This window comes from Prionailurus viverrinus, chromosome C1 (assembly GCF_022837055.1).
Source record: "Prionailurus viverrinus isolate Anna chromosome C1, UM_Priviv_1.0, whole genome shotgun sequence".
In the NCBI taxonomy this organism is placed as follows: Eukaryota; Metazoa; Chordata; class Mammalia; order Carnivora; family Felidae; genus Prionailurus; species Prionailurus viverrinus.
Genome location: NC_062568.1, coordinates 17,869,332 through 17,896,813, shown reverse-complemented (window position 1 = coordinate 17,896,813; position 27,482 = coordinate 17,869,332). Strand labels below are relative to the sequence as shown.

The 27,482-nt window shown below is 36.1% G+C and overlaps 1 protein-coding gene and 1 pseudogene across 2 annotated transcripts in view; one reads left to right on the top strand and one right to left on the bottom strand.

Moving 5' to 3' along the window:
* Window positions 1-27,482, top strand: part of SPAG16 (sperm associated antigen 16) — a 1,004,778-nt gene that overhangs the window by 613,786 nt on the left and 363,510 nt on the right. The gene's annotated exons all lie outside the window — the stretch shown is intronic.
* The window catches only part of LOC125172682 (Y-box-binding protein 1-like), a 68,539-nt pseudogene continuing 58,451 nt past the window's right edge, over window positions 17,395-27,482 (bottom strand).

The window sequence follows — 27,482 nt, the reverse complement described above, 5'->3', positions numbered from 1 at the left end:
TAATCAGAAGTTTTCAAATATAGGCAATTTGATACAAGCAGATACATTTGAGAAAATAAATGTACTTAATTGTTTTTGTATATAATGAATCATGGGCTTACATCCTAAAATATCTTGTAGTTTTATCAGACAGTATAGCATAGTAGGACCACACAGTCATTCTGACTGGATTCAAACCCAAATTCTGCTGCTTATTATCAGTGTGGCTTTGGCCACAATTATCTAAAATCTTTGTGCCTCAATTTTCTCATTTGTGAAATGTGGATAGTAGAAATACCAATACATAAAGGTGTTATGAAAAACCATATGAAGTAGAAGATTGACTGATACGTATAAGAACTTAATATATTCTAGATTCTTATAGCAGGTTATATGTTACAGTTGTTTGCCTACTCACATCTATCCTATCATGTAACTCGGATCTTTCTTCTCTAATTTTGCAATTGTTGGCATAATAGGTGCTCAATAGACGATGAAAGGAAGGGAGATAAGAGGGGCGGAATCATTAATCATGTGTTTTTCTTTTTATGCGAAAAAGCATTTTGCCTGAAAAATCCACTGTTTTCTAAAAATTAAAAATTTATATTTTAATACACAATAAAACAATCATATTAAATAAGTTAATTTAATGTAATAAGATCTTAAAAGATTGTGATTTAACTCATAAAATACTGCATTTCTTTATATATCTCATATACAGAACATAAAATCTTTGCATACATATCACAAATATGTCATGCTTTTCCTCTTATCCTTTTTAGTTAACGTAAGTAGTATTACAGTGGCCAGCAGTGGATAAACTATTTTTGTATATGGGAGCCAGGCTTTGAAAAAAATGTTGAATATCAATGGAAACAACAATTAATTACTGTGTATTTCTAACTGAAGCATACATATACATTAGGTTTATGTAATTATTTCAGTTCTGCATGGGTTTAAAATAGCTCCATATTTCATGTAGTTCATTGAAATTTAATCTAATAAAGATACAAAGTTGTGCTGTAAGTAGGCAGAATAATAAGTAAAATGTCTAACCAAATGCTTAGAAAAAGTTGAATATTCTCAATAACAGTTCACTCTTATCATAGTTAAGACACCCCTCTCTGCATTCTGTTTTATTGAATTGTATGGATTGGATTGAATTCTAGGATTGGAGGGACCAATCCTAGAACAATTTAATACCAAGTATTAAAAACTTATCCTTTGAATAAAAATAACATGAGCTCAAAAACTTTTCCCCATATGCTTACTCAATTTTTATTCCATTGCTTAAGTGGGTAATTTGTATCAATTTGAAAGTATTTATATTATTAGTAGAGAAATTATCATCTAGGAGAGTATGAAATTTAGGGATAGGCAATTCAGTTCCTCTTATGTTCTTTAATAATAGCTGTAAGAAAAATAATAGTATATTCTGTCAGTTACTTTAGATACATGATCTAAACATCACAAACAATATTGAATGTTGGAGAATATGTTCACCATATTATAGATGAAGACAGTAAAAAACAGTGATGTTAAATAAATTTTTCAGAGATAATGGTGGTGATCTTAAGATTGCAACCCTGTTCCTTTTGGCATCAAAGGTCTTGTCTCTTTACTGCTACATGCCATCTCTATTTTATTTAATGACATTAATAAAACCTGATTATTGAAAGGCATTTTTAAGCATCTGTCCATGACACTGAGTTTGATAGTGTCCCAAATAAAATGAAAACCCTCTAAATTTCAGCTTCATCATCTTTTCTCCTTTATCATAATATATGTTCTTAGGGAAGAGTAAAGATAAATATATGCTAAAACATAATTATTTATTTTAAATTTTTTTTTCAATGTTTATTTATTTTTGGGACAGAGAGAGACAGAGCATGAACGAGGGAGGGGCAGAGAGAGAGGGAGACACAGAATCGGAAACAGGCTCCAGGCTCCGAGCCATCAGCCCAGAGCCTGACGCGGGGCTCGAACTCACGGACCGCGAGATCGTGACCTGGCTGAAGTCGGACGCTTAACCGACTGCGCCACCCAGGCGCCCCTATTTTAATACCTAGTTAAAATCATATAATACATTCCAAACTTAACAGATTTTTTTTTCATTCTCTCTCTTGAATGACAGTTTCTCAAATTGCCATGAAATTAGATGGATAGATGATTGGTAGGAAGTTAAAATCAAAGGGAAGCATGAATATCATAAATTTTAGATGTGATAGAACCTAGGTGTGATCTCTTGGGAAAAATTAATTTGGAGACCTATTTACATTGAAGAGGGAGGGTTATCCTATAAGAATACTGACGGCACCTTAATCATAGAGTATGTTTGACCAAAAGGAAATCCCAGTGCATTGCCTCTACCCTTTCTGGCTTGAGTACAGTTTAGAGAAAATATAGAATTTGAAGTCAGATAGAATGCAGTTTGAATCCAGATTCTGTCACTTTCTAGTTGTATGTTGTAAGGCATGATATTTGACACCTGTAAAGTTCAACAATTTCTTTTTAAATTGAAGTAATAATTAAGTCAAAGTGTTAGCACTGGGAGTATGTATTTGGAAGTCAAAAATGAAGTTATTTTTCCCTTGATTGGTAGCTGAGAATGCTAGTGGCAAGTCTTCTCATGATTTGTAGTTCTGTCTCTTTGGTTGATGGGTTAAATGGTACTTAATGAAATTGAACAATTCCATTGCACACTGCTTTACCCAGTGTTTTGTCTATTGCTGTCACTTTCATGAACTCAGTGACTGTAATTCATTGCATCAATTTGTAATTCCACAATCCTTGTAGTGTTTATTCGACCTATCTTGATTGTAGTCCCCCAACTTCAATTCAACATATAGAAATTACTTAGGAATAATCTTGTCACTTGTTATTTATTCTTTTATACATTCAACCCATTAAGGCTTCAATAGTGATGGCTTGGCTGTACTTCAAGTTAGTCTTAACTTTGAATTCATTGTAGCACTACATGTTAATTATAATTTTTAGGTACCATCGATGAAACTAGAAATTAAATGCAGCATTTTTTTGGCAAGTGTTTCTGGCATCCTACTGTGGTTATGATCAGTGGAAGGCAAAACTACGCCTCTTGTTATGCAGCTCTACAGCACCAGAAAATTATTAACAGTTAATTAAAGTAACATTTCTAATGGATAATCATGAACATTCCAGATAATCATTTTTGACCATTAATTATACTCAAGACTTTGAGTATAGGGGAATAAACACTGAAAAAGAAGATACCTTATCTTGTGTACCCCCTCTTTCCTCATCACATATACAGCTTAACTGGATTCTGAATACACTGATGTAAAATCAGAAACATCAGTTTGTAGCACTTATGTGTTCTATACTTAAAAGCAAAAACATTTCAAATTTAGTCATGCCGCAAAATGTAATTATAAGGTTCTGTAAAAGATATAATAAAATGGACATTTGTTGTTTATTTGACTGCCTAGCATCCAAGAAATATTCTTTTCCAGGGGAAAACCAGCAATGTATGAAATTTAGCATGAGGCAGAGCTGAAAAGGTCTGCTTTTGTTTGTTCGTTTGTTTGTTGTTTGTTTATTTGTTGTTGTTCATTTTTATTGGTTAGTTTGTTTTTGTGGTTTCTGGGGAAGTTAGCAAATGGACATGCCCACCTAGAACTTTGAATTTGGAGGGAATAATTCAAAGGCAGAGGACCAAGTAGGAAATTGTTTCCTGTTGAAGTATGGTTTAAAGTCCACATTTATCAGAGAAAGGGTCTTAGCCAGATGTTCTCAGGGATTTGGCAGTGTTTACTGCTACTTAGTTTCCTTTAGTTCTTGTATGTATGTATGTATGTATGTGTGTATGTATTTATTTTTTTTTTATAAACTTTTTAAGTTCCTCTCTTTTGAGGGAATGAGGGGGTAGTAGTTAGCACAATAAATCTCTTTTGCTTACATTCATGAACCCTAAATAATACACACATCAAACCCAAATAACCAATAAAGATGGTTTATTAGATATTGAATGAATGTAATGAGAAAGAATAAATCAACAATGAAAAGGAACCCAGGAACCATAGTACATTTGAAGACCTGTAAACCAAAGAAAAACACTTAATACTTAAACACGTATATGTGTGCATGTTCATCCTAAATTACTTATGGGCCAAAGAGTAACCGAGTCTTAAAATTACAATAAGGAGTTTGCCTTATGATACAATTTATCAGCAACAACAAAAAATATACTTAGGAGAAAGTCATAGTGTTAAATAATTTTATTGTTGTTTTAAAAAAAACTAAAAATAAAGTCACTTTACAATATTAGTAATAATACAATGAAAGTAACTAAAATAGCAAATAGAAAATAATAAAGATTAAAAATAATTTAATGGGGGGGAAATAGAATTTGTTGATCTAAAACCTGATTTTTTGGGAAAGTCAGTAACAAACCGTACTGAAATCTGTTTTTGCCTTTGCCTCACTATTATTTATTATTTTAGCATTTCAGTAACATAGAAAAAATATGTATACAGAGGGAGAGATGAAAAGATAATTATTTCCAATAACCTATTTAGGAATCTTGAAGAACCAAGAAACAACTCAGAGTTGTAGAACAATTAAAATGTCATAAAGGTAGACCAATACAATTAAATGAAAAAAATCAGTAGGTTTCCTCTCTGCTGGCAGAACAAAAACAAAAGTTGAAAATGCAAATTCACCACTTAAACAAAAAATATGCTCTATAAACAAAATTTTGTAATATATAATAATAAAACTACATAATAATGAGAGGTAAATAACCGTTGACATACGTGTAAAGATATTCCAGGTATTTTAATCAAAATAGACAAAAATATCACTTAACTTCTTTATAAAGTAATGTATAACTTTAATGAAATTCTAAGGAAGATCCTGATAATGTTTTTGCTTTGACTATTTTGGGAAATTGACAAAGTGATGCTTTTATATCTAGAAGAACAATTGATAAAACTGAGAAAATAATATCAAGAAAGATTGGTAAGGAGAAGTAGATTACCAGGCATTAAACTGTAATTAAATATTATTATTGGGACACCTGGGTAGCTCAGTCAATTAAGCGTCTGACTTTGGTTTCAGCTCAGGTCGTGATCTCATGGTGAGAGAGTTCAATCCCCACGTTGGGCTCTGCATTGACAGTGTGGAGCTGCTTGGGATTCTCTCTCTCCCACTCTCTCTCTCTGCCCCTTCCCCACTTATGCTCGCCCTCTCTCAAAGTAAATAAATTTTTAAAAGTTACTATAAAACTGAACAAAAATTGATAACACAGTCAATGAAAGAGAATATAGAGCTATGAAACAGACCCTAACTGTGTAGTATACAACATAAATTCTTGATTCTAAAAGGGAAGTCTCCCTCAGTGTTCTTAAAGCAATCAGCCTCATTCTCATTCTCTCTCTCTCTCTCTCTCTCTCTCTCTCTCTCTCTTTTCCTTTATTTCCCATTTGGTCTCTTGTTGCTGATTCCCAAATCCCTGCCTTTCTAAATGCTGAATATCTTTGGAGTTTGGATATCTGGTTAAAGTTCCATCTACTTCAAGGAGGGGTTATGCCACCGTTCAATCAGTTCTTGCTTTTAAATCTTTTTTTATTTCTATATTACACAAGTAGAATATTGTTCAAGATAGAAAGTGTGGACTTTTCAAAAATACTACAAAAAACCCTAAAGATAACTAAAGATAAAAAAGATGTTCTGCATTCTATAGATATTGTTTAAAGTAAAATTCCTATAGTCATAATAGCAGGATTGTACTATACCTAGTAATGCATAAGCTAATTTGTCTTCACTTGGTAATGTATCTTGAATATTTCAAATATAAATATGTATATATTCTCATTATCATTATTGATGTATCATGGATACATTATAATTATTTAAATAGATGTATCACTGTTTGCTTGGAAAATCTCGTACAAATGGTTATTTGGATTATTTCTTTTTTAAAAAAAATTTTTTTAACGTTTTATTTATTTTTGAGACAGGGAGAGACAGAGCATGAACGGGGGAGGGTCAGAGAGAGAGGGAGACACAGAATCTGAAATAGGCTCCAGGCTCTAAGCTGTTAGCACAGAGCCCAACGTGGGGCTCGAACTCACTGACCGTGAGATCATGACCTGAGCCGAAGTCGGATGCTTAACCGACTGAGCCACCCAGGCGCCCCTGGATTATTTTTTAAGTATTTGGAACTCTAAGCGAGGCTCAGAAAACATCCATGCAGGTGCCTTTTTTTCACACTCATCATCTTATTTCATTGATATATATTTATATGTGTTGTAATCTACATTTTTAAAAACCATTTAAATCATATTGACAAAGACTCTATATAAAATGTTAACCATAGCTATTTATGTATTCCCTCCAACACTCGATGAGTGCCTAGCTCTTGTCACTTTGATTTTAGTAATTAGATAGGTTAAAGTTCTCTTGTCAATGTTTTAATATGTAATTATATAACTATTAAGACAATTGAAATGTTTTATATATTTAGTAAGCATATCTGATATATAGGCTACCATTGACATTAATTTCTCCATATACTGGATGTTTAAATTATCTGGCATAGAATTTTGGACAATTTTTTAAAATTTAGTTTGGCTAACTGGTTTCTTTGTTTTAAATTCAAAATAGTTAAAATAGTTAATTTTTTGGCTAAATTTCAGTTATTTCTATTTTCCTTTCTTTGTCTTGGGAAATTAGTGCTTCTTGGAATTTTTTGTGATTCTCTTAATGGTACAATTAATGATTAACTGTGTTCTTCAGTAAACTAAGTATTATATATTATATGCAGCATAATATGTAATTATACATCATATTGTATATCCTTATATACAGTAAATATATGTAAATATATTTAGTATTATGCACACATACACACACACACACACACACATACACGCACACACATACGTATATACACATACCTATATTGTAATATCACCCTCCAGTTTCCCTACTTTCTTCCCAGATATTTTCTGGGATTTGTGGCATCTGTCCATGGTTAGATAATGGTCTGAGATAGAGGGAACTAGCACACTATTGTACTTCAGTTCTCAGATTACACTCAACAGGGCATGTCTTCCCCCATATTTTCTGTATTTATTCTTTGGAGTTTATAGTACCTGATTATAGAAAATGATGATGACTTTGTGAGGAATACAACATAGAATTGCCAAAGCAGAAGTCATGCATATGCATTGTACATCTTGCATTGGCTCATGGGATTTGAACCACACTTCTATTAATGTCTTAGTTCATAGAGACTGTAGGACTAAGGGTCACTGGGAAAATGGTGAGGAATGTAGGAAATATATTCTTTGCCTTTTCCTGGTCACTCACTATTCCATGATGCAAAGCTGCAGACTGATATGTGCTAAAGCTTGAATAGGATTCCCAGCTTAGCAAACAGGCATTAGGTTGTTCATTAGTATTTCTTAATGTGTTTTCATACTTTAGTCTCTTTCTGCATCTTTGTGGATACTACATATATCTTAATATTGAATTATAATTTCAGTGCCTCAAACCAAGATTTTAATTTAATGTGAATTTGACAAAATTTTAATATATATTAAACAGTATTATTCAGTAAGAATCCTCTTTATCTCTGATGCAGTGAAATTGAAATAACTTGTTCTGGGATCCTAAATAATTTTACTATTTCTATGTTATATGTGAAAAGGAATTTTGCTCTTAAAAAAAATCATATGTATAGATATAAACACCCAACTGTCTAGTATTGAATGTAATGTGATCAATCAACATGTAAGTATTGAATGCCTAATATACAGCAAGCACTATTCTAAGTTCTATAGATATATTAATTAAAATATAAAACAAAACATAAAAATCTAGGCTAGGGGGAGATTTTTGGAGAGAGGCAGATAAAAAAATAAATGAAAAGAGTAGTATATTAGATGATGATACATGTTATAGATGAAAAAAATATCAGAGAAGTATAGTAAGAAGTCTTTCACTGGTGGGGAAGAGGGATATTGCAATAGCATTAAGATATAATTTGAACAGTCCTAAATAAGACAGGGAATGAGCCCTATAGATATCTGGGGGAAGAGTATTCTAAAGGAAAAAAACTCAAAAGTACAAGAACCCTAGGGTGGGAGCATGTCCAGTGTGGGTTTGAGAAACAAGCAGGGAGTAACTGGGGTGGATGAGTGAAGGGAACAGCAGTTTGAAAATATGAAATGAGGCCAGAGAGGTGCTGGTGAGTAGGAAGAGTGAAGGCAAGTTATGTAACCTTGTAGGTAATTTTGGTGACTTTAGTCCTTATTTAGGGTGAAACTGGAAGTTATTAGAAAGTTTTGAGCAAACTCTCTAACTCTTTAGTTTTGAGTCTAAAAGGAAAAGCAATGATAGATACAAAAAAATCATGTGTGGCCATTGTACTTCACCTACAAAAGATGGCAGCAGCTTGGACTAGAATAACAGCAGGACGGAGGATGTGGTTAAGAAAAAAGAAGAAAATACACCCATACACATACATAAAAAGAAAAAGAATGAGAAAATGAACAGGAGCTTGGAACATGTGGAAAAACTCCACAAAAAAGACTCACTCATACTTGACTCCTAGCCTTTTCCTGCTAATCCAAACCTTCAAAGAGGAAACAAATTAGTCACTCAGAAAGGAAAAAATAAAAGAAAAACATAATTTTAACACATTTATTTTTATTCATTGTTTTGGAATTATAGGTTGACCTTGCAAATAACCTTTATCAATTTGTGTATTCTTTTATATGTATTATATAAAGTGCTGGTTTTATACTGTCATGGCTATGAATTTGAAGTCTAAAATCACTACTAAAAAACACAAAGATTTCTATAAATGATTTATACTTTTCAAGTGAATTTGATTCTACAAGTGTTCACTGAACAGCTCTGTGTTCAGAGGTGATGCATTTATACTGGGTCAGCCTCTAAAATAATGCTAGGAAACTGTAGCAGATGCCATTGATGTCTTGCCCCATAACCTCTTATTCACCTGCCTTGCTGGACAGTTCCCAGGGCCATTATCAAATTCCTACCTCAAGGGTTCCATCTTCATATCTCTGAGGTTTCCTTCTCTGAGGGTTTTTCTTAGATGCCACAGTTTACTAGGCTCAAGTTCATGTCCTTGGGGACAAATAGAAGTCAGTGGATAAATAGCTTAGTGTCCCTGTCCCCCTATGGGACAATTCTGAAGCATGTTTTATATGGTTCCTCTTGGGTCCTTAGTGGGACCTCAGGGTCCTAGTCCGAGCTGCTCACAGTGCAGCCATAACACACCCTTTACTGCCTTCTCTCTTCTTTGTTTCACTTTTCCCATTCCCTTGTGTGTGCTTTCTGGGTGCACAACCTAAATAGGTGACCTTCAAAGTATTTCTCTCAGGGTGTGTTTAGTGGGGGACCCACACTAAGCCAAGTAGAAACCTTTAATCAAGTTGCTCTTGTCTGATGGACAAGGCAAAAGATCCAGGAATATTCCACAGAAATTAAGCAAGGAGGAAGAGTGGCTCTTTTGGCTTTATTCTACCCCTCTTGGCTTGAGTCTAAGTGGGACTTATGTGTCTCACTTTGTCCAGCATTAAAGAAACAGAATCTTCAAGAGTTAGTTCTTTATGTTCCCATACCAAATGCATCGTTAGTGATAGCATATATTTTGCAAATGGTGAATCTGTTGCTACTTCCATAATTAATCATTTTTGTCAATAGTTACAAGTGAACACAGCCATGAAATGCAGAATGAATAATAGGGAGCTGAAAATTTATGGGCATACTGAGGAGATATAATGATCACTTGTATCAGTAAAAGAGAAGCAGGAAAACAGCTGCTTGGAGCCTGGGCCAGTTTAGAGAAAAAAAGGGAGACTTTGCCAGAGGACGATGTGTTTCTATCATCTAGAGCAAAGCTAGGGAGAATTTAAAGTGCCCCAGTCATCTGGAAGATACAACTAGATTCACAGTTTGACAAAATCTAGGGATATCAAATCCTAAAATTATAAGAAAACAAGGAATTTAGAAAAGACAAAAATAAAATCCTTAAGTTTATAATGTTTTTTTTTATGTTAAGGTACTTTGAAAGTATAGGAAGGGTTTCTGGTTTGGGAAAGTTGAGATACAAAGACAATGAATAGACAAATATTCTATGGTCCTTTTCTTCTCTTCTCCTGGAATAATCTAAGCCTTAAGAACGGAAATATCCATTACACAGGACACCCTTTTTCTTTTATACAAAGAATCAGAAACTACTTATTTAAAGATTGGAGAAATTGTCAACAGGGAGAACATTTCTGTGCCATGAAAAGACTTTCAAATAGATCAGGCAGCAGAGAAAGACTCTAAGTGGAACTCTAAAGTCAGAAGCCCTGTATCATTTTCCTGCAATAAGAAGAGTGAAATAAGTTTGATCAAAGCAGCGTGAATCAAATTAAGGTAATATTATAAAACATCTAATAAACTTGTAAAGTAAGTGAAAATTGTAGCAATTGCATGATCATGTGTTTTCCCCATAATTGGAGTTAAATAGATTCATTTCACAAAATAAACATTTATGGAGTGTCAGTCCTCGGATGGGTGTGTAGGGGGAAATGAGGCAAGCATAAATAAAATACAGTACTTTTCTTATGGAATTTATAGTTTAGTGGTTGAAAAGATATGTGGACAAGTTATTTCAGTGCCCTGTGAAAAGGGCCAGGGTCCTCAGTAAAGCTATATGCAGAGCAGTGACATGATCTGATTTATACTTTCAGAGGATTACACTGGCTATCCTGTTGAGAATAGACTGAAAGGGGGTAGAGAAACAATAATCCAGGCTAAGACTTTGGTAGACTTGAAATAAGATGGAAGTAGTGGGCATGATGAAAAGGTTTTATTTATTCATCCATTCATGTATTTAGTGTTTCATTCATTTAAACATAGTTTCAGTCCTACTGAAATTTACAAGAATAATACAATATACACTTCAGGTTCCCTAAGTGTCAACATTTGTACTGTATTTGCTTTATCTTTTTACCTCTTTCTGAATATACATATGCATATATGGTTTTCCAAAACATTTGGGAATTAATAATAAGCATAATATCCTTTTACCCACAAATAGTTCAAATACCTAAAAGCATGGGATATTTTCTTTTTTTTAAATTTTTTTAATGTTTATTTATTTTTAGAGACAGAGAGGGACAGAGCATGAGCAGGAGGAGGGCAGAAAGAAAGGGAGATACAGAATCTGAAGCAGGCTCCGAGCTGTCAGCACAGAGTCCGATGTAGGACTTGAACCCACAAACCATGAGATCATGACCTGACCCGAAGTCGGACACTTAACTAACTGAGCCACTCAGGTGCCCCAGCATGGGTATTTTCTTAAACAACTGTAGGAAAATTATCCACATCAGTAAGTTGACATTGATGCAATTATCTAATCTACAGACCTTTTGTCCAACTGCCCCAGTAATGCCTATATAACAAAAGGAAACTTAGGATCATGTGTTTTCATTCAGTTGTACTTTTAGTTCCCTTTCATCTGGAATAGTTCCTCATTCTTTTTTTGTGTCTCATAGTATTGACATTTTAAAACAGTACAAGCCAGTTTTCATAGAATGTCCCTCAGTTTGGGTTTGTTTGGTATTTCTTTTTGATTACATTCACCTTATGAAGCTTTAAAAGGAATACATCAGAAGTAATGATCTTTTCAGGGAATTATATCAGGAGGCACATGTTGTTGTGTGTGTGTGTGTGTGTGTGTGTGTGTGTGTGTGTGTGTATATATATATATATATATATATATATATGTATCATCACTGGTGATGTTGATTTCATCATTGGACTCTGCTAAATCTACTATAGAGTTGTTTATTTCACTTTTTAATTAATAAATATTTTGTTACTTTGAGACTGAAAATATTCTGTGCCTTCTAAAAAATTCATCTACTCATTTTAGCATCCACTGATAATTCTCACTTTTAGTAATTATTATTATGATGGTTATTGATGGTGATTTCCTAATTCCATCTAGTTCTTCATTTATCAGTTGGGTTTCTACTAAAAGGAAGAATTTTCCCTTCTTCCCTGTTTTTCAAATTTATATCAAAGTGAATTCATGTATTTCTATTTTATTCAGTAAGTTATAATTTTTATGTCCTTAGTTTAATACTAAAATTTTTCCATTCTTGGATAATGAAAGCTCCTTCATGGTGGCCACAGTGCCCTTTTGACATGTCCACATTCTTCTCTAAAAGACACCTCCCTCACTTCTAGCACAAGAGATTTCAGGCTCATCTTGTACTTTTTTTGTTGGAACATTGGAATCAGCCTTTTTTTCTAGAAGTCCCAGTTCCTTTTAATGGAGATTTTATTAGAGATCAAGATCTGGGTTCTACTTGTTCTACTTGCTCTACTACTAGGGGATAATTGCTCCTTATCCTTTTCAGAAAACAGAGCTAGAAATAGCTATGAAGATGGATATATGCACGCGCACACACACACACACACACACACACCCCTACCTGTATCCATCTATACAGCTAACTAGCCGTATTAAAAACTATGGATTCACACTGATACCTCTAGTTCCAATTCAATGATAGAATTCATTCTATTTTCCTCATTTTCCATGTTTAAAACTCTTCTCTCTACCAATGACAAATATAATCCCCATATTTATAATATATTTACTTATATGCTCAATCTTATAATGTACAGAAAATAGTTTCACTATTACTAACCCAGGCCTTGATGGAAAGAAAGCATACTAATTAGTATTCAATATTTGTTTAGAGTTCTTTTTTTCTTTAGCCTGAAGGCATACAACCCAACTACTACCGTGTTTAACAGTTTTTGGAGTTAGATGTCCCCCCATCTCCCATTAGTTGGTGTTACTTATTCAAATGTTATTTATTTGAAATATGTTGGGTCATTTATTTCTGTTTGTGTTCAGTTGTAGGATTTTCTACCCTTTCTTATTTGTTTTATTTATTTTCTTTCTTCTTTTTTTGAGTCTCTTAAACATTAACATTCTAAAAGTCAGAACTGATTAAATTCTATTTACCTTCTTTGTGTTTTCTGTTGGTTTAGTTTCTTTTATAATTTATAGCTCTATATTTTTAAGCAGAGGATTTAATTAATTAACTAATTCAGGCATATTCTTGGATAGTGTTTAAGACTATATAATTTTTTTGATTGCTTCTTCATGCCTCATGTATATATAGCACACATACACAGATGTACATGTATGTGTCTTAGTGTTTTCATTTTTATTCTTTCTAATATGTCCTTTGATTTTATCTTGTATTTCCACATTCACTCAAGAATTGTTTAATAAACACTTTTTGGTTTTTCTAGTTAAAATGACCTTTTAATCTTTTTAAAAATTTTAAGTAATTTTTAGTTTTTTTATGTATTAGAACTTTACTGTGTACAAATTTTAATTATGAAGTTTATTTTTGTGACTTAATATATGATCAGATTTTATGGTTGTCCCATGAGTGCCTGAGAAGGTACAATCACTATTTTCCTGGGTGTAAATTTCTGTATAAACATAATATCTACCTTACTGGTTAGGTTCTCTAGGACTTCTGTATCCTGTCCTTGTGTCTACTTGATTTATCTCACACTAATTCTGATGTATTAACATTTCCTAAAGTTAATATTTTTTTTCTATGTCTTTTTATATCTCTTGTTGTTTTTGCTTACAAAGGCGTTGCTGTGTTATTTTGGTACATAGATATTCACAATTGTTAGAACTTTACTGTGAACTGAGGCTTTTAGCATTAAAAACAATAATTCCCACATTTAACACAGAGCAAAGTTTATTTTATTTGATATTAGTATTGGCTTTGCTTTATTATTCTTTCTAGAAGCCAGGTATTTCTTTGCCCATGTCTTTATATTTAGCCTTTCTGAATTATTTTAAGTGTATGTCTTGTATACAGAATATATTTGGGTTTTGCTTTGTCAGCCAAATTGAAAATCATTTCCTTTTAATAGATGAGTTAAGCGATTCATTCGCATTTATTCATATGTGAAATGTTTTATTGTAACTCTTTCATTATTTTATATAATAACTACTATGTATATTGTATTTTCTATACTTGTGGTATGTGAAGTGGTTTGGGGGCTCTTTTTATTAAAAAATATTTATTTTGGTGTTTAGGAAAGACTGTATTTTTGTTCTGTAGGCTTTTTACTTATTTTTAAAATTTTTAGGGGCGCCTGGGTGGCGCAGTCGGTTAAGCGTCCGACTTCAGCCAGGTCACGATCTCGCGGTCCGTGAGTTCAAGCCCCGCGTCAGGCTCTGGGCTGATGGCTCAGAGCCTGGAGCCTGTTTCCGATTCTGTGTCTCCCTCTCTCTCTGCCCCTCCCCCGTTCATGCTCTGTCTCTGTCCCAAAAAAATAAGTAAACGTTGAAAAAAAAATAAAATTTTTAAATTTCCCTGCTTTTTTTTTTAACATGTTGCGATGTTATTTGTGGTTTTGATGACATGCTTTTAACTCCAACCTATTGCCTACACAACAGTAACTTCCCTCTTCCTTCTCCCTTCTCATCTCATTTTTAGTTGCATTGTTTCTACTCTGTCAGAACATACAACACATACAATGTAGCATATATCATAAGACATTATTATTTCACCTTCACCTCAGTTTTTAGTGTTAAATCTACAATTAAATATATTAAAAGCTCACCAGTATTCTTATTGCTGAAGTGTCCCCATTCATCTCTTAATTGGATTTGAGAATATAAAACTACTTTTCACTGTTGATCCTTGAATGAAAACTTAGCTGACTATAAAATCCATGGTTCACATTTTCTTTCCCTGTATTATTTTAAAATGCTATTCTACTGGTACGTTATTTTGTATGTAGTTTTTTTAGAATTCTGATGCCAACTAATTATCTTGCTTTTGTTATCCACCTGTTTACCTATTAATTACTGGCTGGAGTCCACAGAGTTATCTTTTTTTATTTAGTAAAATTATAAAATTTTGTATTTTTACTATGATATCACTTTGAATTGATCATTACTAATCAATTTTCACTGTTATGCAGTGAGCTCCTTCAGTATGTAGATTCAGGACTTCTAAGTTTCTCCTCTAAATTTCTTATTCCATCAAAGTGTTCAGCAGTAAAAAGGGCCTTCATATCCACTTTTGTTATAGGGCAGTTATGATGAAATGCAGCCTGTTTTTACTTTTTAATATAGTGTGTTTAAAAAAATGTCTTAAAATGTATACTTGTTAACAGAAAAATCTCTTGAGGATAGTCAGCTAACATAAAAGAATGGATTTTTAAATCAGATTTAACAAGAATCAGAGATCTTACCTGGTATTAAGTTTTACTAAATAATATGAATAAAAGCTCAAAGTAGAGAGAGGGGGTCTGACATACCAAAGGCAGCTACCCAGGTCCTGTATAAACACATTAGACATGTATTTCTAGCCAAGAATTGTAGATAAGGTTACTGAATAGAGATCTTGAGATAACCTCATGCCCTAGAAACATTTAAATTATGAAACACCTCCATTTAATAGCTCCAATACTTGTATCATTGACATCACATTTTCCAGGGAGCTAAGCCTCATGGATCCTGGGTTCTATAGTTGACCCTTACCTAGAACATCCTGTGAAGTACATTTTACAGATGAATTTTCTTCTTCCTAGAAAATATCAATAGTTTGTATATCCAAATGTTCAGTTAACAAGGAAGTTGAATTGGGTCACTGACCAACATTCTTTTCCCTAGGAGCACTCAACTCCATAAAGGAAATGCTATGACCTGAATATTTGTATTGCTCTAAGATTCATATTTTGAAATTCTAACCCCAGAAGTGATAGTATTATTAGATGGGGCCTTTTGGAGATGAATTAGGTCTTAGGGGTGGAACCCTCACACTTGGGATTAGTGCTCTTACAAAAGATCTCATAAAAGACCTTACAATGCTCCCTGGCCTCTTCTATCATGTGAAGATACAACAGAAAGTTTGAGGGCCAAAAAAAGGTCTTTACCAAACCATGCTGGCCCCTGATCTCAGACTCCCAGCCTCTACAACTTTGAGAAATAAATATCTGTTATTTATAAGCTACCCAGTCTGTGGTGCTTTGCTATAGCAACCCAAACATACCAAGGTAGGAGTTAATGTGCTGTAGACCAGGTGCTTTCATTCTTTCCTTTCAGAAATATGATGTGACTTTTCATTTTTATATTTTTCTGTTTTCTAAAATATTAGGTATTGAATGGATAACTAGAGGAAAAGTAGTGTAATGGAAGTGAGAAGTGTATCCTAGTCATTTAGACTATGGAGTTAGAACCAAAGAATCATGGTTGCAGCACTGGTCTGTGTTCGTATACATTGCAGATTTCATACCTGGAGTTTCATTCAGCTGAAGAAATAATTCAGTGGCCTAGTGGCTTAGGTAATTGATGTTATCCATGGTATTAGAGGCAGAACTGAGATTTTTATTCAGGCCATTTGAAAATTAGAGGACAATGGAGATATTTTATATATGTATAATGCTGAGATATACTATGTAGATGGAGATAGAGGTATCTCCATGTGATACACATATACATATGTCCATATAGGTTACCTTATTTTATTTACAATAAATCAAAGTTATGGATATATATACTGCTTATCTGAACATAAACAACTATTATACTTCTCTGTTACTCCCTAATTCAATGTAGAGTAAGAATTATGACATATTATTGTCCTATTTTTTGACCAGATGTATTTTTTGAATCACTACCTCAGAGTCTTGTCTTCTCTGTGGCTTCCATCTCATGTCAACATTTTCTTGATGTTTTCTAATTTCTTTAAAATAATTTACTATCAAGTAAATAATAACAATCCTTACATTTGTATAATTTTTAATTTATTAATCACTAGAAAATTCTAGAAACAATGCTCTGTAATCTCTAATAAATAAATTTGAGAAATTCTGTAAATATCACCTTAGTCATTTCATTTCACACAGCACCATTTACTTTTACTTTCTGATACCAAGCTATAGTTTTTCCCAATCAATTCTAGTTGCTTACTGAGATTCTCTGAAGTCACTACCAGCCCTGGACAACTTGATAGATGGCCTTTTTTCAGACTTTTATTCACAGGTGTTTGATGTTTGTTGACTTTTTTTAAAAACTCAAATTGTAAACTTTGATTACAAATTAAAAATGAGGTTCTTAAAAATCTAAACTTGAGCATATATGAAACAATTTAAAAACTGTTAAAAGTGTGTTGAGAAAAAAAACAGGTTTAAAGAAGACATCTTTAGGTAAAAATAATAAAAATGCATAGATAATGCAGATAGTTCTATTTATCTGCTCAATGGGCAAAAAGCAAGCACTTGAGGTCTTCAACTCAAATCTTGTGTTCATTTCTTATTGCTAAAATTTCATTTCTTCCTGTTAGATGACTAAACCTGATGATAGTATAGATGATAATCCTCAGGGGCAGACAAATTCTTACCTGATGGACTGGCTATGTTGTCTCTTTGCTATCCTGTGGTTTAGGGTTTTCTGAGCATCTTTGTAGGTAATTGAAGTTGCAGTGGTACCAGCGTTGAGGTGGCTGCTGACCTTGGATCTCCTCTCCTTGATTTTCTTTATCTTCTTCATTGCTGTCCTGCCTAGGTTGTCTTTGGCAAGGAGGATCCTTTGGTTTAACTGACTGAGTCACCCAGGCATCCAAGGAGGACCCTTTGGGAATCACGGTCTATAATCCTGAGCATATTCTATCTCACTGGCGTATCTTGTTCTCTTGCACCCTGGTTGTTAGCACCTTCCATCATTTCTCCCTGAACAGGAGTGTTGGAAGATTGTGGTCCAAGCCCATGAGGTCTCTGCCTGAAGCAAGGTGGAAAACATCTGCAGTAGGGCCAGCGCTGTTGAACCTGGCCTTCAGGAGCTTCCAATCCCACTCCTTTCCCCACTCTCATTATTCTGGTAATTCTGTTGGGAATTATGTGGGGGACCTCTGCCATGTGGAGAGCCTTTGTAATGGTTATTGTCTGCTGCATACTTACTGCCTTGCACTGGAGCTTCACCAGAGCCTGTCACATTTGCTGCTTCCACATCCTTTAACCTTGAGCAATGTCAAACGCCATAGTCTCTCCATCTCCTACACTGAGAACACACTTCCTGGTGTCATTCTTCTTTATGGCAGTCTGATGCACAAATACTTCTTCCTTCTCGTCATTTGTATTGATAGCTGTTTCTTACATTGAACCATTTTACTGTTCCCCAAACCTTTATTGTGGTGACCATCTTGTCCCCTATAGCAGGCACAGCAGATGTGAGGCTGCTCTGGCCTCGGCTGCACTGTCCATGGTTCTGGGCTTTGTGTGGGCAGCCCTGAGAGCAGGTGGTAGCTGGGTCTCCGCCTCACTGGGGCCAGCTGGGGCAGCTGAGGCTCTTCCAGGGGTGTGATTGTAACTAGGCTGGTTACTGCTAGGGGCTACTCAGGGCTGGTAGATGGCTTTTAAGAAAGGAAGAAACCACTATTTTTTTTTTTTTTGGCAATTTCTAACTTTCTTTTTTTTTTTTAATGAAATTTATTGACAAATTGGTTTCCATACAACACCCAGTGCTCATCCCAAAAGGTGCCCTCCTCAATACCCATCACCCACCCTCTCCTCCCTCCCACCCCCCCCATCAACCCTCAGTTTGTTCTCAGTTTTTAACAGTCTCTTATGCTTTGGCTCTCTCCCATTCTAACCTCTTTTTTTTTTTTTTTCCTTCCCCTCCCCCATGGGTTCCTGTTAAGTTTCTCAGGATCCACGTAAGAGTGAAACCATATGGTATCTGTCTTTCTCTGTATGGCTTATTTCACTTAGCATCACACTCTCCAGTTCCATCCACGTTGCTACAAAAGGCCATATTTCATTTTTTCTCATTGCCACGTAATATTCCATTGTGTATATAAACCACAATTTCTTTATCCATTCATCAGTTGATGGACATTTAGGCTCTTTCCATAATTTGGCTATTGTTGAGAGTGCTGCTATGAACATTGGGGTACAAGTGGCCCTATGCATCAGTGCTCCTGTATCCCTTGGATAAATTCCTAGCAGTGCTATTGCTGGGTCATAGGGTAGGTCTATTTTGAATTTCCTGAGGAACCTCCACACTGCTTTCCAGAGTGGCTGCACCGGTTTGCATTCCCACCAACAGTGCAAGAGGGTTCCCGTTTCTCCACATCCTCGCCAGCATCTATAGTCTCCTGATTTGTTCATTTTGGCCACTCTGACTGGCGTGAGGTGATACCTGAGTGTGGTTTTGATTTGTATTTCCCTGATAAGGAGCGACGCTGAACATCTTTTCATGTGCCTGTTGGCCATCCGGATGTCTTCTTTAGAGAAGTGTCTATTCATGTTTTCTGCCCATTTCTTCACTGGGTTATTTGTTTTTCGGGTGTGGAGTTTGGTGAGCTCTTTATAGATTTTGGATACTAGCCCTTTGTCCGATATGTCATTTGCGAATATCTTTTCCCATTCCGTTGGTTGCCTTTTAGTTTTGTTGGTTGTTTCCTTGGCTGTGCAGAAGCTTTTTATCTTCATAAGGTCCCAGTAATTCACTTTTGCTTTTAATTCCCTTGCCTTTGGGGATGTGTCGAGTAAGAGATTGCTACGGCTGAGGTCAGAGAGGTCTTTTCCTGCTTTCTCCTCTAAGGTTTTGATGGTTTCCTGTCTCACATTTAGGTCCTTTATCCATTTTGAGTTTATTTTTGTGAATGGTGTGAGAAAGTGGTCTAGTTTCAACCTTCTGCATGTTGCTGTCCAGTTCTCCCAGCACCATTTGTTAAAGAGGCTGTCTTTTTTCCATTGGATGTTCTTTCCTGCTTTGTCAAAGATGAGTTGGCCATACGTTTGTGGGTCTAGTTCTGGGGTTTCTATTCTATTCCATTGGTCTATGTGTCTGTTTTGGTGCCAATACCATGCTGTCTTGATGATGACAGCTTTGTAGTAGAGGCTAAAGTGGGATTGTGATGCCTCCTGCTTTGGTCTTCTTCTTCAAAATTCCTTTGGCTATTCGGGGCCTTTTGTGGTTCCATATGAATTTTAGGATTGCTTGTTCTAGTTTCGAGAAGAATGCTGGTGCAATTTTGATTGGGATTGCATTGAATGTGTAGATAGCTTTGGGTAGTATTGACATTTTGACAATATTTTTTCTTCCAATCCATGAGCAGGGAATGTCTTTCCATTTCTTTAAATCTTCTTCAATTTCCTTCATAAGCTTTCTATAGTTTTCAGCATACAGATCCTTTACATCTTTGGTTAGATTTATTCCTAGGTATTTTATGCTTCTTGGTGCAATTGTGAATGGGATCAGTTTCTTTATTTGTCTGTCTGTTGCTTCATTGTTAGTGTATAAGAATGCAACTGATTTCTGTACATTGATTTTGTATCCTGCAACTTTGCTGAATTCCTGTATCAGTTCTAGCAGACTTTTGGTGGAGTCTATCGGATTTTCCATGTATAATATCATGTCATCTGCAAAAAGCGAAAGCTTGACTTCATATTTGCCAATTTTGATGCCTTTGATTTCCTTTTGTTGTCTGATTGCTGATGCTAGAACTTCCAGCACTATGTTAAACAGCAGCGGTGAGAGTGGGCATCCTTGTCGTGTTCCTGATCTCAGGGAAAAAGCTCTCAGTTTTTCCCCGTTGAGGATGATGTTAGCTGTGGGCTCTTCATAAATGGCTTTTATGATCTTTAAGTATGTTCCCTCTATCCCGACTTTCTCAAGGGTTTTTATTAAGAAAGGGTGCTGGATTTTGTCGAAGGCCTTTTCTGCATCGATTGACAGGATCATATGGTTCTTCTCTTTTTTTTTGTTAATGTGATGTATCACGTTGATTGATTTGCGAATGTTGAACCAGCCCTGCATCCCAGGAATGAATCCCACTTGATCATGGTGAATTATTCTTTTTATATGCCGTTGAATTCGATTTGCTAGTACCTTATTGAGAATTTTTGCATCCATATTCATCAGGGATATTGGCCTGTAGTTCTCTTTTTTTACTGGGTCTCTGTCTGGTTTAGGAATCAAAGTAATACTGGCTTCATAGAATGAGTCTGGAAGTTTTCCTTCCCTTTCTATTTCTTGGAATAGCTTGAGAAGGATAGGTATTATCTCTGCTTTAAACGTCTGGTAGAACTCCCCTGGGAAGCCATCTGGTCCTGGACTCTTATTTGTTGGGAGATTTTTGATAACCGATTCAATTTCTTCGCTGGTTATGGGTCTGTTCAAGCTTTCTCTTTCCTCCTGATTGAGTTTTGGAAGAGTGTGGGTGTTCAGGAATTTGTCCATTTCTTCCAGGTTGTCCAATTTGTTGGCATATAATTTTTCATAGTATTCCCTGATAATTGTTTGTATCTCTGAGGGATTGGTTGTAATAATTCCATTTTCATTCATGATTTTATCTATTTGGGTCATCTCCCTTTTCTTTTTGAGAAGCCTGGCTAGAGGTTTGTCAATTTTGTTTATTTTTTCAAAAAACCAACTCTTGGTTTCGTTGATCTGCTCTACAGTTTTTTTAGTTTCTATATTGTTTATTTCTGCTCTGATCTTTATTATTTCTCTTCTTCTGCTGGGCTTAGGCTGCCTTTGCTGTTCTGCTTCTAGTTCCTTTAGGTGTGCTGTTAGATTTTGTATTTGGGATTTTTCTTGTTTCTTGAGATAGGCCTGGATTGCAATGTATTTTCCTCTCAGGACTGCCTTTGCTGCGTCCCAAAGCGTTTGGATTGTTGTATTTTCATTTTCGTTTGTTTCCGTATATTTTTTAATTTCTTCTCTAATTGCCTGGTTGACCTACTCATTCTTTAGTAGGGTGTTCTTTAACCTCCATGCTTTTGGAGGTTTTCCAGACTTTTTCCTGTAGTTGATTTCAAGCTTCATGGCATTGTGGTCTGAAGGTATGCATGGTATAATTTCAATTCTTGTATACTTATGAAGGGCTGTTTTGTGACCCAGTATATGATCTATCTTGGAGAATGTTCCATGTGCACTCGAGAAGAAAGTATATTCCATTGCTTTGGGATGCAGAGTTCTAAATATATCTGTCAAGTCCATCTGATCCAATGTCTCATTCAGGGCCCTTGTTTCTTTATTGACCGTGTGTCTAGATGATCTATCCATTTCTGTAAGTGGTGTATTAAAGTCCCCTGCAATAACCACATTCTTATCAATAAGGTTGCTTATGTTTAGGAGTAATTGTTTTATATATTTGGGGGCTCCGGTATTCGGTGCATAGACATTTATAATTGTTAGCTCTTCCTGATGGATAGACCCTGTAACTATTATATAATGTCCTTCTTCATCTCTTGTTACAGCCTTTAATTTAAAGTCTAGTTTGTCTGCTATAAGTATGGCTACTCCAGCTTTCTTTTGGCTTCCAGTCGCATGATAAATAGTTCTCCATCCCCTCACTCTCAATCTAAAGGTGTCCTCAGGTCTAAAATGAGTCTCTTGTAGACAGAAAATAGATGGGTCTTGTTTTTTTATCCATTCTGATACCCTATGTCTTTTGGTTGGCGCATTTAATCCATTTACATTCAGTGTTATTATAGAAAGATACGGGTTTAGAGTCATTGTGATGTCTGTCTGTTTTATGCTTATAGTGATGTCTCTGGGACTTTGTCTCACAGGGTCCCCCTTAGGATCTCTTGTAGGGCTGGTTTAGTGGTGACAAATTCCTTCAGTTTTTGTTTGTTTGGGAAGACCTTTATCTCTCCTTCTATTCTAAATGACAGACTTGCTGGATAAAGGATTCTTGGCTGCATATTTTTTCTGTCTAGCACCCTGAAAATCTCGTGCCAATTCTTTCTGGCCTGCCAAGTTTCAAAAGAGAGATCAGTCACGAGTCTTATAGGTCTCCCTTTATATGTGAGGGCACGTTTACCCCTTGCTGCTTTCAGAATTTTCTCTTTATCCTTGTATTTTGCCAGTTTCACTATGATATGTCGTGCAGAAGGTCGATTCAAGTTACGTCTGAAGGGAGTTCTCTGTGCCTCTTGGATTTCAATGCCTTTTTCCTTCCCCAGTTCAGGGAAGTTCTCAGCTATTATTTCTTCAAGTACCCCTTCAGCACCTTTCCCTCTCTCTTCCTCCTCTGGGATACCAATTATGCGTATATTATTTCTTTTTAGTGTATCACTTAATTCTCTAATTTTCCCCTCATACTCCTGGATTTTTTTATCTCTCTTTTTCTCAGCTTCCTCTTTTTCCATAACTTTATCTTCTAGTTCACCTATTCTCTCCTCTGCCTCTTCAAGCCGAGCTGTGGTGGTTTCCATTTTGTTATGCATTTCGTTTAAAGCGTTTTTCAGCTCCTCGTGACTGTTCCTTAGTCCCTTGATCTCTGTAGCAAGAGATTCTCTGCTGTCCTGTATACTGTTTTCAAGCCCAGCGATTAATTTTATGACTATTATTCTAAATTCACTTTCTGTTATGTTATTTAAGTCCTTTTTGATCAGCTCATTAGCTGTTGTTATTTCCTGGAGATTCTTCTGAGGGGAATTCTTCTGCTTGGTCATTTTGGATAGTCCCTGGCATGGTGAGGACCTGCAGGGCACTTCCCCTGTGCTGTGGTGTATAACTGGAGTTGGTGGGCGGGGCCGCAGTCAGACCTGATGTCTGCCCCCAGCCCACTGCTGGGGCCACAGTCAGACTGGTGTGTGCCTTCTCTTCCCCTCTCCTAGGGGCGGGATTCACTGTGGGGTGGTGTGGCTCGTCTGGGCTACTTGCACCCTGCCAGGCTTGTGATGCTGGGGATCTGGCGTATTAGCTGGGGTGGGTAGGCAAGGTGCTCCGGGGCAGGAGGGGCAGGCTTAGATCGCTTCTCCTTAGGTGATCCACTTCAGGAGGGGCCCTGTGGCAGCGGGAGGGAGTCAGATCCGCTGCCGGAGGTTTGGCTCCACCGAAGCGCAGAGTTGGGTGTTTGCGCGGAGCGAGCAAGTTCCCTGGCAGGAACCAGTTCCCTTTGGGATTTCGGCTGGGGGATGGGCGGGGGAGATGGCGCTGGCGAGCGCCCTTGTTCCCCACCAAACTGAGCTCTGTTGTCAGGGGGCTCAGCAGCTCTCCCTCCCTTTGTCCTCCAGCCTTCCCGCTTTCCGAGCAGAGCTGTTAACTTATGACCTCCCAGACGCTAAGACGCGCTTGTTGTGGGAACACAGTCCGTCAGGCCCCTCCGCTTTTGCCAGCCAGACTCAGGGGCTCTGCTTGGCCGGTGAGCCGCCCCTCCTCCCCGGCTCCCTCCCGCCAGTCCGTGGAGCGCGCACCGCCTCGCCGCCCTTCCTACCCTCTTCCGTGGGCCTCTTGTCTGCGTTTGGCTCTGGCGACTCCGTTCTGCTAATCCTCTGGCGGTTTTCTGGGTTATTTAGGCAGGTGTAGATGGAATCTAAGTGATCAGCAGGACGTGCGGTGAGCCCAGCGTCCTCCTAAGCCGCCATCTTGCCGCAACTCCTCAAGAAACCACTCTTATCCATTATTCCCCATTGGTAATATATAAGGAGAATTTAGTAGTTTAGACATTTTCTAAAGTAAAAATATTTAACAGAAATTTGAAAAAGCTTGCTTCGGTGACTAGAAAGGAACAGTTACGAAGTTAAATTAAGATTGGTTGTATTAAGGGGCGCCTGGGTGGCTCAGTCGGTTAAGCGTCCGACTTCGGCTCAGGTCACGATCTCGCGGTCCGGGAGTTCGAGCCCCGCATCGGGCTCTGGGCTGATGGCTCAGAGCCTGGAGCCTGCTTCTGATTCTGTGTCTCCCTCTCTCTCTGCCCCTCCCCCGTTCATGCTCTGTCTCTCTCTGTCTCAAAAATAAATAAACATTAAAAAGAAATTTTAAAAAAAAAGATTGGTTGTATTAAAGGTAGTCTTAATTTTGATCATTTGAACAGAAACATCTCTCCTTTTCCATCAACATTTGGCATTTTTGATCTGGATTATATGAATGAGAGCCTCATCTCCTTACCCACATTTTTTTTTTAAATTAAAGCTGCTTTTCATTTTTTTAACCTCTCTTATGCTCTCTGATTTGTAATAGTCTCTCTAGTTTTGTTTCAGAAACTATAGTGCTTTTTTAGAGAAAATAAGATATATAAATTAATTATTATGGTTATAAATATCTATATCTTGTTATAGATATATATCATTATAGATATATTCCTACTCTTAGTTATGTTTATACTGATTTAAATTATGATATTTAAGATACATGATTAGAAATATTTTTTATTCATATAGTATCATTTTTGTGATATGTCTCAAAATCAGATTTTGCCATTGTACATTCTATGGCCTCCATGATAGGTAGTTGGGGACTAGCAGACTGCCCCAGAGCCATTTTAAGTTTACTGCAAGAAAGCTGGGACAGCCGTGAGGAGTCCTGAGGGCCAGAATCCCATGAGGGTAAGACTTGTCTGACATAGAGTTAATTTTTAAAGAGAAGTTATATAACATACCTCAAATCATAAGGAAAAAGAAAAAAGAAATTAAAAAAAATTATACTTTGGTAACATACATTTTATGGAAACATCATTTGAAAAATACATAAAATAGCTTTAAGATATGTTTTATATCAATATCAAAGAATAGAGTTGATGGGAATAAAGAATGTATAATTGTTAGATTTTATTTATATACATTTCAGATAGATTTTTTTATTTAAAAAAAAATTTGTTTAATCTTTATTTATTTTTGAGAGAGAGAGACAGTGTGTGAGCAGGGGAGGAGCAGAGAGAGAGGGAGACACAGAATCTGAAGCAGGCTCCAGGCTCTGAGCTGTGAGCATAGAGCCCGATGCAGGGCTCGAACTCATGAACTGTGAGATCATGACCTGAGCCAAAGTCGGACACTCAACCGACTGAGCCACCCAGGCACCCCGAGATTTTTTTATTCTTGAAAGGCATCAGTAAAATGACCCTACTTCATGCTTTTCTATGTTCCATATTATCAAAACTTGTACCAATCGCATTACAACATTTTGTTTGTTTTAGTAAGAGAGAAAGGGCTGTCTTCCTTAGAAACAACATGATTGTCTCTATCACCAAGAAGAGGGGTGAAGGAAATTCTAGTCAAATTTTCTTTAGTTCCATGTATTTAAGAATCATCTGATGATGTTGGGTTTGTATGCAGACTCCTGGACCCCATATCAAGAAATTCTAATTAAGTTTATGTTGAAGATCCTAGGAATGTGTATTTTAACAAGTATCCCCAGTAGTTCTGATTAAGGCGATTTTCTTTTTTCTTTTTAATTTATTTACTTAAATTCAACTTAGTTAACATATAGTGTAGTATTGGTTTCAGGAGTAGAACCCAGTGATTCATCACTTATATAGAACGTCCCGTGCTTATTCCAACAAATGCCCTCCTTAATGCCCATCATCCATTTAGCCCACCCCCCCATCTCCCCTCCAACAACCCTCAGTTTGTTCTCTGTATTTAAAAGTCTTTTAGGGTTTGCCTCTCTCTCTGTTTTTATCTTATTTTTCCTTCCCTGCCTCTATGCTCAGCTGTTGCATTTCTTGCAAAATCATTAGTTATTTGTCTTTCTCTGACTTATTTCACTTAGTATCATACACTCTAGTTCCATCCATGTTGTTGTAAATGGCAAGACTTCATTCTTCTTGATCATAAAGTGATTTTCTAAACACACTTTGAGAAACACTGTCCTCGCCCTTTGTGTAAATGATCTGATTTGAGGAACTTGGGTAAAACACAGAGGTGAAGCTTCAAGTTACCATATTCTTATCCAGCACTTGATATAATTGATATTGTTTAAGTAATTGATATTACCCATGAAATTAGAGAAACAGCTAAGGACTCTTATTAAGTTCCCAAACAGTATATGTAATCTATATATGTATATATGTAAAAATATTTTATGTATATACACACATATACATAGTTTACTTCATTCTCATTACAATAAATCAGAATTCCTGATCTGTGTATTGAATATGTGAATATAAAATCTGACAGCAATTGATAACAAGAGCGTCAGAAGTAGAGTTCGTTTATGAGATAAAAGCGATGATGAGAACACCAGCCTAACAGGTGAGTATCCTAGTAAGGAATGGAGGAGTTAAGCAGGAGCATGGGAAGAGGACTATTAGCTGAATTAACACTTCCAAATTCACATGTTGAAGCCCTAATCCCCAATACCTCAGAATTTGACTGGGTTCAGAGACAGAGCCTTCAAAAAGGTAACTGAGGTTAAATGAGGTCTTATGGGTAGGCCCTAACCCAATATAACTGGTGTCTTTATAAGAATTGGAAATCTGGACAGAGACACCATGGATGCACACCCACAGAAGAAAGACCATGGGAAACATAATGGGAAGGTAACCATCTGCAAAGCAAGGAGAGAGTTTTCAGAAGAAACCAATTCTACAATACCCTTATCTCGAACTTCCAGGCTCCTGAACTGTGAGAAAATAAATTTCCATTATGTAAGCTACCCAATTTGTGACATTTTGTTTTGGCAGCCCTAGCAAACTAAT